The sequence below is a fragment of the Bombina bombina genome, chromosome 4 (genome assembly GCF_027579735.1).
Source record: "Bombina bombina isolate aBomBom1 chromosome 4, aBomBom1.pri, whole genome shotgun sequence".
Lineage (NCBI taxonomy): Eukaryota > Metazoa > Chordata > Amphibia > Anura > Bombinatoridae > Bombina > Bombina bombina.
The window spans coordinates 980,981,940-980,996,790 of record NC_069502.1 but is presented as its reverse complement, the minus strand read 5'-3'; positions in this window follow the sequence as shown (position 1 = coordinate 980,996,790).

Here is a 14,851-nt window from a genome sequence, read left to right as displayed (position 1 = left end):
GAGGGTGTTAGGTTTTGTTTAAAAAAAAGAGCTGGTTCACTTTAGGGCATTTTGGGGTGTTTTGTTTTATTGGGGTTTTATAACAGGCATAACTCTATTTTATTTTTGGTAAAAAAAAAAATTTTGGAATGTTAGGGGTTCTTTTTAACAGTAATTTCAAGTTTTTTTTTTTTACTTTAAGATTAGATTTATTTTTCAGGTATTTTTTTATTTTTTTAAAGGTATTTATGTTTTTTTTGTAAAGGTAGGGTTAGTCTATTTTTGGTTAACTTAGGGGGTGTTAGGTTAGGGGGTTTAGATGTTAGTGGGTTACTTTGTGTTGGAGGGCTGGCGGTTTAGGGGTTAATAGTGTGGTGGAGACTTTGTGATGTAGGGGCTGGTGGTTTAGGGGTTAATAGTGTAGTGGAGACTTTGCAATGTGGGGGCTGGCGATTTCGGGGCTAATCTGGAAAACAGCTTCATTATATTTTACCTACTAAGTTGTTTTATTGTATGTGTTTGTATATTTAGTGATAATTCCTTTTGTTTTGTTTTTATTTTAAATGTATATATTACAGGCTGTGCTAGTCATAATTTGCATAGTTTAAGCAATTCTTGTCCATTTATCTGTATTTGTTTGGTTTTATTTCACCCCTTGTCTGTCTTGTATGTCTGTCTTATCCCTGCAATATTTTGTTTTTTTATGTGTTTTTTGGTTTCTGCATGATTGACCCTTAGCTTAAAATGTCCATAAATGTACCCTCCCACTCATTTTAACACACTTTCTCTGGGCCATCATTAACCAATGTATCTCTCTCCCTTTACACAGTCTCTCCCAGAACACAGAAAAAAACCCACAGACCTTTTCACTCAATTGCTGCAATAGCCATCTAACTTTCTACAGGTAGCCTTCTGGAAAACAGATGGAAAACATCCCCCTTAACAATCCCACTTCCTCATCTGCTAAACAACTTCTGCAACTCACTTCCTCTTTCGGTCTGTCACAATGGACTGATTCTCCCACTCACAAAGACGGTCACTCCCTTGACCTGATCTTTAGCTATCGATGCACTCTCTCAAACTTCTCAAACTCCCCTTTTCCTCTTTCTGACCGCCATCTCCTTACCTGCAACATATCATCCCTTCCTACATCTCTCCCACCTTCTACTCCTCACACCAAACTTCACAGAAGCATTAGGTCTTTAGATCAGCAACAACTTGCTAATTCCCTTCAACCACTCCTCTCATCCTTCTCCACCTTTTCCTGCCCTGAACAATCTATCTGCCACTATAATTCCACCCTTATATCTGTCCTTGACAATCTCGCTCCTCTTACCACTACTAGGAAATCACACGCTCATCCCCAGCCCTGGCATACTCCTCTGACACGGTACCTACGCAGATGTTCCCGTACTGCTGAATGGCATTGGAGAAAATCACAGAGTTCAGCTGATTTTCTTCATTACAAATTCATCTTGAACTCCTACTACTCTGCCCTTAATGTCCACAAGCAATACTACTTCTCTACTCTTATCTCTAATCTTTCTTCAAACCCAAAACATCTGTTCGCCACTTTCAATACTCTCCTCCGCCCTCCCCCACTTCCTAATACAACTTCTCTGTCAGCTCAAGACTTTGCCAGTCACTTCACTAACAAAATTGACTCCATCAGACATGTAATCAGCTCTCAACACAATTCCATTCTCTCCCCCCCTCAAATACTCTCACTCAACCACAACCCTCATAACCTAAAACTTAGTTCATTCTCCCCTGTTACTGAAGACGAAGTTTCAGCACTTATACTGCGCTCTCACCTCACTACCTGTCCCCTTGACCCTATCCCCTCACAGCTGCTCCCCTCTCTCTCTGCTACCCTTACCCCTATGCTAACACACATTTTCAACCTCTCCCTCAGCACTGGTACATTTCCCTCATCGATGAAACATGCGCTGGTCACACCTATCCTCAAAAAACCTTCCCTTGATCCTACTTCCCCATCCAACTACCGCCCAATTTGCCTCCTCCCTCTTGCTTCAAAGCTTCTCGAAAAATTACTATATGCACGCCTATCCCATTTCCTTACGTTAAACTCCCTTCTTGACCCGCTGCAATCTGGATTTCGTCCCTATCACTCCACAGAGACAGCTATTGTTAAGGTTACCAACAACCTACTTACAGCTAAATTAAAAGGCCACTTCTCTCTGCTTATCCTCCTTGATCTGTCCGCAGCCTTTGACACTATCGACCACCCTCTTTTGCTCCAAACCCTCCAATCCTTCGGCATCTGTGACACAGCCCTTTTGTGGCTCTCTTCCTACCTGTCAAACCGTACCTTCAGTGTAGCCTTCTCTGGGGCCTCCTCTGCCCGTCACCACTTTCTGTCGGAGTACCGCAAGGCTCTGTCCTCGGTCCCCTTCTCTTCTCAATCTATACATCATCACTAGGTTCCCTAATTAAGTCCCACGGTTTCCAATATCATTTGTATGCCGATGACACCCAAATCTACTTCTCTGCACCAGAACTATCTCCTTCCTTGCTAACCCGTGTCACTAACTGTCTTTCTCACATCTCCTCCTGGATGTCCTCTCACTACCTCAAGCTAAATCTCTCCAAAACTGAGCTCCTCATTTTCCCCCCTTTTCCAAAATCTCCACCCCCAATATCTCTATAACTGTCGACAACTCCATCATTACCCCTACCCCGCATGCCCAATGTCTCGGGGTCACATTTGACTCAGATCTTTCCTTCAGTCCTCTCATTCACTCCTTGGCTACAGCCTGCCGCTTCCACCTTAAAAACATCTCTAAAATTAGACACTTCCTTACACAAGACACAACTAAGATTTTAATCCACTCTCTCATTCTTTCCCGCCTTGATTACTGCAACTCTGTCCTCTCAGGTCTCCCCACCTGCCACCTAGCTCCTTTACAATCCATAATGAATGCCTCTTCTAGACTCGTCTTCCTTACACGTCGCTCTTCATCTGCTGCGCCTCTCTGCCAATCCCTTCACTGGCTTCCTCTTGCCTCTAGGATCAAACACAAAACTCTCACTCTGACATACAAAGCCCTCAACTGCACTGCTCCCCCCTACATCTCAGACCTTGTCTCCAGATACTCTCCCGCCCGTCCCCTTCGCTCTACTCATGACCTCCTACTCTCCACCTCTCTTGTCACCTCATCACACTCCCGTTTACAGGACTTCTCCAGACTGGCTCCCATCTTGTGGAACTCTCTGCTTCGCTCCACAAGACTCTCTTTTAGTTTTAAAAGCTTCAAGTGCTCCCTAAAGACTCTACTGTTCAGGGACGCATACAACCTACGCTAACCTTTCTTAATACCAGTTCCTCTCCTCCACTGCAATCCCCTGAACCCTCTTAGCATGTAAGCCTAAAAGTCCAGCAGTTTGCAGATCACCTTCTTAAGAGCTGACTACAACAGTGCAACTCTTGGCAGGGCCCTCTACCCTGTAATTGTTTTGTTGCACTCCCCCTTTGTTTATAGCGCTGCAGAATCTGTTGGCGCTCTACAAATAACCGATAATAATAATAGTGTGGTTAGGATTTTGCGGTGGACAATGTGGCAGTTTAGGGGTAATATTGTAAGTTCAGCTTTTTGTGCGTATCAGATTAGCACTGGACCGATAGATATTTTTTTACTTTCAACTCGTAATAACATAGGAATTTCAAGTATTTATATTCAAAACACATAAAAACACATATATAGTATAGACATGTATATATACATACATACACATATTTAGACATATATACATTGGAGCCTTTTCCAGACAGACACCTTGCCATATATTATATAACTTTTTAACCCTTTTAAAATATTTTAATCAATATTAAAATTATATTTTTCATTAAAAGGTGTATATATGAGTGTAATACTTTATTTTAATATTTTGTATGTGTTTTTTTAAAAAAAAGGTTACCTTTACTGTACACTTTACTTTAGGTCTCAAAACACACTTATTCTTCTAGTGCTATTTAGACTTTGCTTGAGTGCAACCCATAACTTTTAACTTGCAATTTCAGCACTATTTAGTCTGGTCCCGATATCTATTGAAAGTAATGGGTGCACTAGATTGATGCCGGCCTCTGGTAAATTTTAAGATATCGCGCGATATCACTAGCACACCACATACTGGTAGGTTGATTTAATCTTCTGTATCTCGTTTACATAACTTTTCTGTAGTCATTGCTACAGTATCGCCATTTCTAGTATTTGTTGAGGTTTTAATAGGAATATCTGTTATTTTAAAGGGACAGTCAACACCAGAATGTTTGTTGTTTAAAAAGATTGATAATCCCTATATCACCCATTCCCCAGTTTTGCATAACCAACATGGTTATATTAATATATTTTTTACCTCTGCGATTACCTTGTATCTAAGCCTCTGCAGACTGCCCCCTTATTTTAGTTCTCTTGACAGACTTGCATTTCAGCCAATCAGTGCTCACTCCAGGGTAACTTCACGTGCATCAGCTCAATGTTATCTATATGAAACACATGAACTAACGCCCTCTAGTGGTGAAAAACTATCAACATGCTTTCAGATTAGAGGCGGCCTTCAAGGTCTAAGAAATTAGCATATAAACCTCCTAGGTTTAGCTTTTAATTAAAAATACCAAGAGAACAAAGCAAAATTGGTGATAAAAGTATTTTTTTTTAAATTACATGCCCTTTCTGAATCCTGAAATTTTTTTTGGGACTTGACTGTCCCTTTAAATAACAAAATGAAGGTAAATTAGCTATTTGCAACAATTTAATATACCTCAGCAGGTAAATGGTTTATGGGGAACACATTAAACCTCAAAAATGTATAGAGTGCACTTTATCTTTAAGAATTTAAATATGCTATTATTCATTCTACATTTTTGTATTCTATTGTATAATAGAACTTTATGTAGAAAAACAAAATTAAATTGATATTTTAATTCCTAACTTTTGCATGGCTTAATTGTTCTAAAAAGGCTAAATACAAATTCTAGCAAATTTGGTATGGGAAAAAAAAAATCTCTCAATTAGAGAGACACATGTACAGTATTTTAGCCTTGTCATTAAAAAGTTGGAGAGGTTCAACAATTTACCGTATTTAAAGTACAGGTAATCTTATCTGTTTTTTATTATTATTATTATTATTAGGTCACAAGATATTTAAATTTATTTTAAAACTTGCCCTAATCGCGCTCATAATAAAGCTCATGGGCATTTACCATCAATCCTTTAAAAAGTGTAGGATGTAAGGAATGTTAATTTCTTGATTCTACGCTTGCTGCTTTATGTAGAGCATTTTTATTTCAATCTGTATGTATTGGTTAGCTAATGGCTTTCTGTCAAGTGAGGTCTGATGGATGCATCCTAGAGAAAGTTGTACATTTAGGGTTCCATGTACAATGCAGCGTAAGCTGCTCCGGAGTCCTTGTGGGGCAAGTTTGCACATGCGAGACTGCTTACCGCAATGTAAGAAGCAGCAGTCATTAGACCGCTGCTTCTTACACTCTTCATCACCTTTGAGGTGGCAAAGAGAAATCCCTGAGGGCTCGCTCGCTTGCTTTCTGTGATTGACAGTATCATGAGTGACGGGGTGGGCATTACACATTCATCGGAGTGTGTAATGACGCATACGGGCAAGCGTGTAAACAGATCTACTTCCCATATGGACAACTTCTCAAGTTAAGCAAGTTTGGAAAATTTTCAGAAAAAAATCTAATGATAATTTGAAATATAGAGTAAGTGATATTGCATTGTCGTTTTATTGCGCGTTTGTGGACAAAAAAAGATACTTTTCCCTATCTCTTAATACTTGAAATGGTTATCAGAACCAGAATACAATAGAGAAGTTGCAAAACAATCACAGGAATAATCAGTCATGAATACATATTGTATTACATGAAACACCAATATACAACTATCTGGTTCCAGATAGATCATATCATTTGTAACATTTTTACAATTTATTTATATTATCTAATCTACTTTCTTCTGTTGCTATCCTTTGTTGAAAAGTATACCTAGGCAGGCTCAGGAGTTGGGAGACAATGATAAGAGTTGCAGCCACCAATGTTCTCAGCTAGCTCCCAGTAGTACATTGCTGCTCCTTCAATAAAGGATACCAAGAATGAAGCAAAGAGGGATGAATCTCACATGAGCAGTGAAAAACCTGATGGAGGCAAAAAGAGAAGTACTATATATATATATATATATATATATATATATAAAACTATATATATATATTAACCATAAAGAGGGTCTTGAGACCCCATAGGAAGAGAACTCACCCATTAGCAATAAACCAGCATTGATATACTACCTGCAGTTTATCTTACTAAAAAGTAAAAAATCTATTGCAAACGTATGAAAATTGTCATTTACATAACCTTCTAAATGATCTCTCAGTGAGCATAAACAAATAACTTACAGACATTATTTAAACTAAACTGTAGCGATATTAGGTACTAGTATCATAAAATGATATTTGATTAACTTGCTCTTGAGTACCCAAGAGGTAAAGATCTAATCCAGTGGAAGGCAGACATAGCTCTCTCACCAGATGCCGATGTACAGTCAGCCCACTCCAATCCTCTACCATACTACAAACTTACGTTCCTGGTTAAAAAGGTTGAAAAGCTTGCGATGTTTCAGTGCAAGCTGGTATAAAGAGATGGATGAAGCAGGCAAGCAAGCAGGTATTCCCAATAAGATAACAGCTGTTGAGCATTTATATTGAAGCTCCATCAGATCCATTGCACACCATAAAGCCTGAGGGGTTTGGTGAACATTTATTACTAGTGCCACTAACACTGGGAGCTGAATATGAAGGGGCACATTTGCCTGGGTCTTATCTTCAGCCTCTGATCAAAGTCCCTCAGTGCTGCTCCAGGCTTCTCGGTGCTACCAATATATGCAAGGACACTAGTGTCTGGGACATCCACAGCTCTCATTCCCTACACAGTTTATCCAGGCACTGTGTTGCTGTTATCAGAATCTGTCATACCACAAAACCTTCCCCGCCTATCACTAGACTCCTCCATCAAATGATATGATCTAGCTAGAGGTGAACCTAAGATTCCACACAAGCTCTTCCATTCAGCTTCCAGATGCATGCACAGCTGTACTAAATGTGCATTTAACAGATGATCCACTGCTCCCAAATTTTACATGGTATCAATTTGCTCATATCAGTTGCATTCTTTTAGTAAAAGTAATACAGCATATACTGAAGGTAATATAAAAATGCTGAACCTGATAAAGAGAAACACACTGTCCTGCTAATTTTAAAATAGCTTTATGAATGACAGCAATAATAAGCAGATGAAGAACTAACTTGTTTTATAATCAAAATATATACAGGATATATATGTTCTAATTGTACAAGCCGTAGAGAAACCTTCCATCAAGATGGCCTTCGGCGGAAGTCCCCCTACGATTTGATATATTTTATTGTCTAAAAGGTATTGTTTTTGTTTGGTGAAGAAATAAGCAGTAATTCCTTCAGATTGATATGCTTCAAGTGTGCTCTCTAGAAGCAAACAGTTGAAAAAAATATTAATACCCAGTAGTGATAGGCACCAGAGTTTTGGGGGAATTGTTATCTCAGATATTGGTCTGTGTAGTGCTATAATTCTGTGTAACTCAGATTTACCTTAATATTAAGTAAACTAGCAATTAATTCTGCTGCCTATACAAACAAATGAAGTGGTTAATCAACCATTTAACATTTGCTGCTAGCAATTAAATTGCTCAAATATATCCATATGGCAAATAATTGCTAGATATAAAGTAACTGCTATCATCAGATATACTTAAAAAGTTGTGACAATTCACCAGAATCCACAGCTATAATAAAATATAAAGAAGAAATATAAAATAGATTAATATAATTATATCTCTTAGTTGACACTATGACCATTTACAAGTCTAATATTGTTTTTGTTTGCTTTGTTTTAATTACAGGGTGAACTTAGGGGCAGAGCATGTTCAATTGTGTTATGGAGACAGATGGGAAGAGATTCAACTGAGAGATCATCAATTAATTATTTTTAAAGCTTCTAAATCCTTAGAAAATGAAATATTTTGGAAAAAAATGTGTAAAATAGCAATTTATCACGGCTTCCTAAAAGCAGCACACTTTTGAGACTTTAAAATATAGCAGGTACTGCTGCTTTATGACCTCAATTAATTGTGATTCCTATTGAGCATGCATTCAACTGATGTCCATTTTAGTAGTTTTATTCAAGCAAACAGTTAGATTAATCATTTTGATTATGTTAAACTGTTTAGATCCTAGGGTAAATAGTACAAACACTTTACTGCTGGGTGCAATAGTACAATTATAATGTACACAATAAGGGCAGAATGTTGCTGATAGCACCAAACACAGCAATCAAATTATATACCCCTAAAGACAGCTAAATCTTTTTTACAAATATTGCACATAAAGTAAATGTCATTACAGAAAATTGCTTTGTTGAAACGTTTCTATCAGTAAACCATACTTTTACTTTATATTGTTTAACATTTTTATTTTTATTTTTTTTACAATGTTGAATTTTACTTTTTTTTTTTTTTGGAAGGGGTTATGAAAACATAAAATGGAAAAAATAGCCATATAGTGTATTAATATTTTTTTTTAAAAGAAATAGAGCAGAATTGGAAGACCATATCCATTCTGCTTTAAGGTTTTTCATTTCTCAGTCACTATGGATTTATGTAATAATCAAACAAATTATTGCTATTTTCTGTTGGATCAATGAGTTTCTTGAGGTATAACATTGGACATTATTCAATTTCCCTTAAGGAAAAAAAACTGATGCCAATCTAGGACAAAGATGGTTGCTATTTGAAAATATTACCAGGAACATTACAATAGTAACATATAAAGTAATAATAAATGATTATATTCAGGGGAAACTAGAACTTTAAACTCTATATTATAAATTAATCAATACATGATTTAACCTGAGTCATTACTGTAATAGTACACAACACCTTATTTTGACAAAACCATTTCTAATTGTATGATGGATATTTCAGTATTTTTTTCAAGTATGAAAAAAATAATAAAAAATAATATTCCTTATTTAGGATACTTATTATCTGAATCCCTAAATGTCTGAGAAATAAGAGTAACCAACATACATAAATATATAATCTCAAACAAAAGTTAAGATAATATTCAGTTTAATTTTTAACCTGCTTAATTGTTCAAATTTACAAGTATTTCAGCTTAGGCTTGTTTATGTTGCACTAGTTTTATATTTTATTATCTATTTCTTTTTGAAGAAACATTTTCTGTTGTTCCAAAACAAGATTATAAAAATATTAATGACTTTATTATAATGTATAAATATCTTATAGTTTATTTGTCCCAGATGCTACATATGTACTAAATTGTTATGTACAGAAATAATCATATACTTCATGTGGCATATAATATTAGACAGTCTCTCAAATTTGTTAATAAATATTAAAAACTGTAAAAAAAAAAAACAACCTCATAAAATTACTTTGAATAATGAATAGATTTAAAGAAAAATAAAAGTTCCTACATTGTAAAGGCCTATATTGAAAATAAGAGCTATTTTAGTGTAAAATCTATGCTTCAAAAAGTTAAAAGTTAATTGTGTTATTTTTCCATTTTTCCATTTCCAAGTAGCCACTGCAGATGGAGTTCTATAAGGGTGCAAAACCAACCTAATCTTGTAGGTTGCAGTAACATCCTGGGTCACCAAGCTCTGCACATGAAGCACCCAAAACCTTCTCCCCCCATGAAACAACTGTGACCCCTTCGCTACTGTGAGTTTCAGAGAAAATTTGCCCAAAGTACCAGAGAATTTTCAGCATTTTTGTGAGGGGGGCATAAAAAGAGCTTTAAATTGGGGGGGGGGGGGGGCGTGTCTGACCATCGGCCAAGATGGCTGCTTCATAATTCTGGCTGATCAAAGGAGTAGATAAAACCATTGTTTACCACTCGTTATGTCACAAATTCAGTATTTTTTCAAGGACTTGTTGAAAGCAAAGACGTGTGGAGCTGATCTAAGTTACTTTTATATTAGTTCTCAGCCCAGCAGCCTGAAATAGATGTGGTGTGCAGTGGAGGCCTGGTTATGGCTTAGAGCTAAATCTACCCCCCATTATCCTGAATACTCAGATCACCCAGTCATTTGTGCTGAAGTAAGACAAACTAGGGAATGGTATAATATCTGTTATTGATGACCACTTCAAGTCTGCTACTAAACAGAGACTTCATTGAGAGATAAGTAATACTAAAGATACTGAGATATCATCAGAAGAATAGGGCCAAGAGTGAGGCACAAAATGGAGACCGAGGAGAAATGTTAACAATCCATTTCGATCCTGATCATGCAATTCACTCAACAGCTTGCTAGAGATTTGAGTTTGGCATATACATCACTTGGCTATGAGAATGCCTCTGAGCAGATTATGCAGCGGCCCCATGATCGACAAGATATAAAAGCGCAACCGGAGACTGTAACTGTTGCATGTCAATTTTCATCCACCTATACCGCAGCAGTACCACAGTGTTTACCTGATTGCCTTGAACATCTAGGTATGAGACCGCTTGTAAGTCTGCGCAAAGCAATTAAACTTAACCAGCCTATAGCGGAGCCTCAAGATACCCAGCTTCCTTTGCTATGGACCCAAGCTTGCACTGTACCATTATCTACGCAGATCAATGGGGGTGAGTAGAAATCCGAGAGGTCCCTTTATGTGCTTTATGCATGGCATGTATTTATGGATGGAGACTGCTGCTCGAGGACTGATGACCTATATGATTCAGTTGTATTGGACAATTGGTCATGTGAATTCCGGCAGTGGGATGTCGCCATAGAATATGAGAGATCCGGAATCGGTTAAAAACTTTTTAGTGTTTCAAAGCTATGAGGAGCTCAGGTTTGAGTTGAACTAATTGTTAGAAGAAGCGCCTGAATCTGTTTTAGAGACTTCTCTCCTGCCTCTCCGAAGCTTAGGACTAATATAGTGCTGATTACACAAACACTATTAATGTTTTGCATTGTATATAGAGTTTTTTTATTATGATAATTTTATGTTTGAAAATTTGAGAGACTTGTTTTTATGCTGCTTCTCATCTTAGTGATTTAGTATTACACAAGCTTATTACTCAGATAAGACATTGCTCATTTTACCCTATTATCCGCTCTTTATCTTCCATATTTGCTGAAGAGACCATCAGCTAATATTTTAATTTTTAATCCATTGAATACCCACACTGCAGCTTTAAATACGTTATTAAGATGAATTAAGCGCCACCACTTTTCTGATCTCTATGTATTAGATAAGTCTGTATTTATGTTTTGTTAGTGTTTGTCATGTGGGCTGATATGCTGTCCACGGCCAGGACGGTGCATTATAGCCCTTATGTTCAACGTAGCCAGAACTAAATTCGGAACACCTCCATTCCAGCAACGATTATACATGACATGGTTATCTACTGATGCGAATACATGATATATTTTCAATTGGTGGCAGCAGGAAGTCGAGTATTATTACCAAGTAGACCACTTACACTTAGCCTAATAGTGGGAAAGCTTTTACAAGCAGTAAGATAGGCGGTATTACACCTTGCTAATAGGGTGAGCTCACATTTAGAAGTCTTTATTAATCCCCAAATCTATATTATGTTCTAATACATGTTCAGTAGTTTGTCCTGTTTTTTTATTCGCTATATCTTTCCATATATTTATCTAGATTGTGAGACTGACAGTCTATATTTCAAACTGAAAAAAGTTATTTAGCACTTGCTCTATCAGTTCATAGTCATATCCGTATCACCTAAGCTAGAAATGTTTGTGATGTACACATTTATGCATCCATGGTGGTCATATTATTATGTGTTTAGTCATTTTTGGCGACTATGTTAGTAACTATACTTTGTAGAAAACAATGCTTACAACTGTACTTTCTTTAAGCCTCAGTAAAAAAAAAAAAAAATGTAAAAAAAAAAAAGGTTGAAAAAATAATTGCTTTGTGCAGTTTAAAAAAAAAAAAGAGCTTTTAATTGATGACAGTTTCAAAAAGCAATTTATTCTCAGAATTAAGAAATCATTGTAAAATTTAGACATGTGCATGGCGAAAAAATTTGGTTCGGTTCGGATCGATTCAGATTTTTTTGAATTTCGGTTCGGAGCGATTCGAATTCGGAAAAATTTGAATAAATTCGGTTCGGATTTGTTTTGGATTCATTCGGATTCGAATAAATTCGGTTCGGATTTGTTTTGGATTCATTCGGATTCAAATAAATTTGGCTGGATTCAGTTTGATTCGGTTCGGTTCGGAAATTCAGAATTGAGTGTTAGGTGGGATTAGACTAGTATTATGTACTGTACATTAGGTGTAACCCATAGCAGAGTGATATAACCTAATATACTGTACAATACTAGTGTAATCCATGGCCATCCGAATCTACCGAATAAATCTGAATAAATCCGAAGTAATTCGGATTTATTCGGTAGATTTGGCACTATTTTAATTCGGAGATTCGGTTCGATCCGAATCTCCGAATTTGCAGAATTTTCTGAATTTCCGAATCGAACTGAAACGAATCGCATATGTCTAGTAAAATTACCAAAAAAAAAAATATTTATAAAAGGATAAATTATTTATAAATAAAAAGATAAATTATCACATTCCACAAAAACATGTAGTTTTATAACTGTAAAAAAACAAACTCAAATTTTGTTCATTGGCATCTTCTGATTCAGCAAAGACCAATCTTGTATATATGTTTCATTATTTTAAGGTCTTAATCTGCAGCTATGTCTAAAATGTTGCAATGGGATAAACTATTATTTGGTATAGCAGAACTGGCCAAATTCTCAAAATTGACCACCCAAACTATGTATATTTTTAAACTAGAGAACCCAAGTATTAATCTAGGTCCATTTTGGTATTTTTCATGCCACCATTTTGACCATCATATATATATAAAAAAAAAAAAAATTCACAAAATTTGTGTTTCAAATTAAAATTATTTACATACAACAACTGTAGTCATAAAACAAATGGTTATAAAAAATTCTCTAGGATCTCCTTTGCTCAGAAAAGGCAGACATGTATGGCTTTGCCATTGATTTTTGTTATTTGAACGGATGCAAATTGCAGCCGTGTACCACACAATGAAATTCTTCTCAGTGAAAGAGTTAATCAGCTGTTTAGGGTAAAATGTATTGCGAGGAAGTGATCGGTCACCCACCTGACACCTACCACCTCCCTGATCCCTTCCAAACAGACGGACTGCAGCATGCGCCAAAGTGTTGGACATAGGTAATATGTGAACACAGTACACTGGGCAAAGTACTGTGTGATGTACACAAGGGGTTAATTATTTGCTGGAACTTCCCCTGGTGCCCTCACATGCATTACTCAAGTACTATTGAGTTGAATGGCTAAAAAATTATCTGCAGCTGATCTGGACTTGTGACAAGAGTAGAACAGGGTAGCATGCTTTCTTAGGACACTATTGTCCATGTCCTATGCAAAAAAGAACACATAAATATTTTACATCAAAATGGCTCTTGTTTGCAATCAAGGCCTTTATAAATGTTTTAGCTATCTATTTGTTACCTTATGTGTTTTATAGTTAGTCTAAAGCAATATTACTGTGGAAAATAAATCAAATTAAATTAGGTATAAATAGTTACACTAATTTAGAATATTGAAAGAACACTGGGGAACAAAAAAGTACAAAGATTTTAAGCTCATTTCAAGTGGAAAATTGAGTTAGTCAGAAACTAGTAGCAGAGTTCCTAATGTAAAATTAATTTATGAGTATAATGTAGGAATATAAAGCAGGGTTTCTATCTTCTTTAATGACATAAAATCACACAGTAAAATGAAATCTGAATAAAAATGCACATTGATTACTAAATTGAATTATATTCAAAAGTAGCAGGCAAAACTGTTTTGAATGTAAAATGTTGCCATTAGGAAGGATAATATGTATGTTATGCAATGTTATACATTGTTCATGTGACGTATCTCTGCTAGCGGCCATGTCTGCGCTTTATCGAAGCAGACAAAATTATCTCATTTTATTATTATTGTCATGATTTTTTTTATATTCTTTTCTTTTGGCTAGTTTTAAAGAGGATTTTTTTCCCATTGGTTCTATGTAGCGGTAAGTTAATAGTTGTGAAAAACAAGCATCTCCATTAATTTCAGAAGTTTTTTTTTAGTAAAATATTAGTTTTATGAATGAGTCATATTGAACCTACACCATTGAGGAGGATCATCTAAACCAGAATGATATATGACACAGAACTATTCAAAATTAAGACCAGAGTCAAATCTGTGTGAAATCCCAGCATCCAATATTCAAAATCATGCTAAATAGCATAAATAGGCTTTTTGTCATATATGCCACACTTCATCAGAGTAGATTGTTGCAGGAAACAATGCAGATTGTACATTTTACTATTTTGTCAGGCCAGGCTTGCCCTTCATGCAGGGAGAAAAGGGCACCCATCCTGGGTCCAGAGCTTTGGTGGGTCCCACACTGTCATCAGGGGTGAGAGTATCAGAAAGTGCAATGCACATCCTGTATTTAGTTTATGAAAAAGTGTGGTACATTTACAGTAACGGACCATCAGTGAATTAAAGACTGCCATGCATATAAGCAAAGTCACTGTAAAGTCTATTAAGGATAGGATCACAACTGCAGACTTATGAATAAGTTATAATGTATCACCAAGCAATTGGGCTATTAATTTGCATAGACCATACAGCTTTAAGTGAAATTTGTTATGTGTTGCAGAGCATAAAATATTTGTTGCAACATAAATACTTACGGCTAGATTTAGAGTTTTGTCGGTAACGACCCG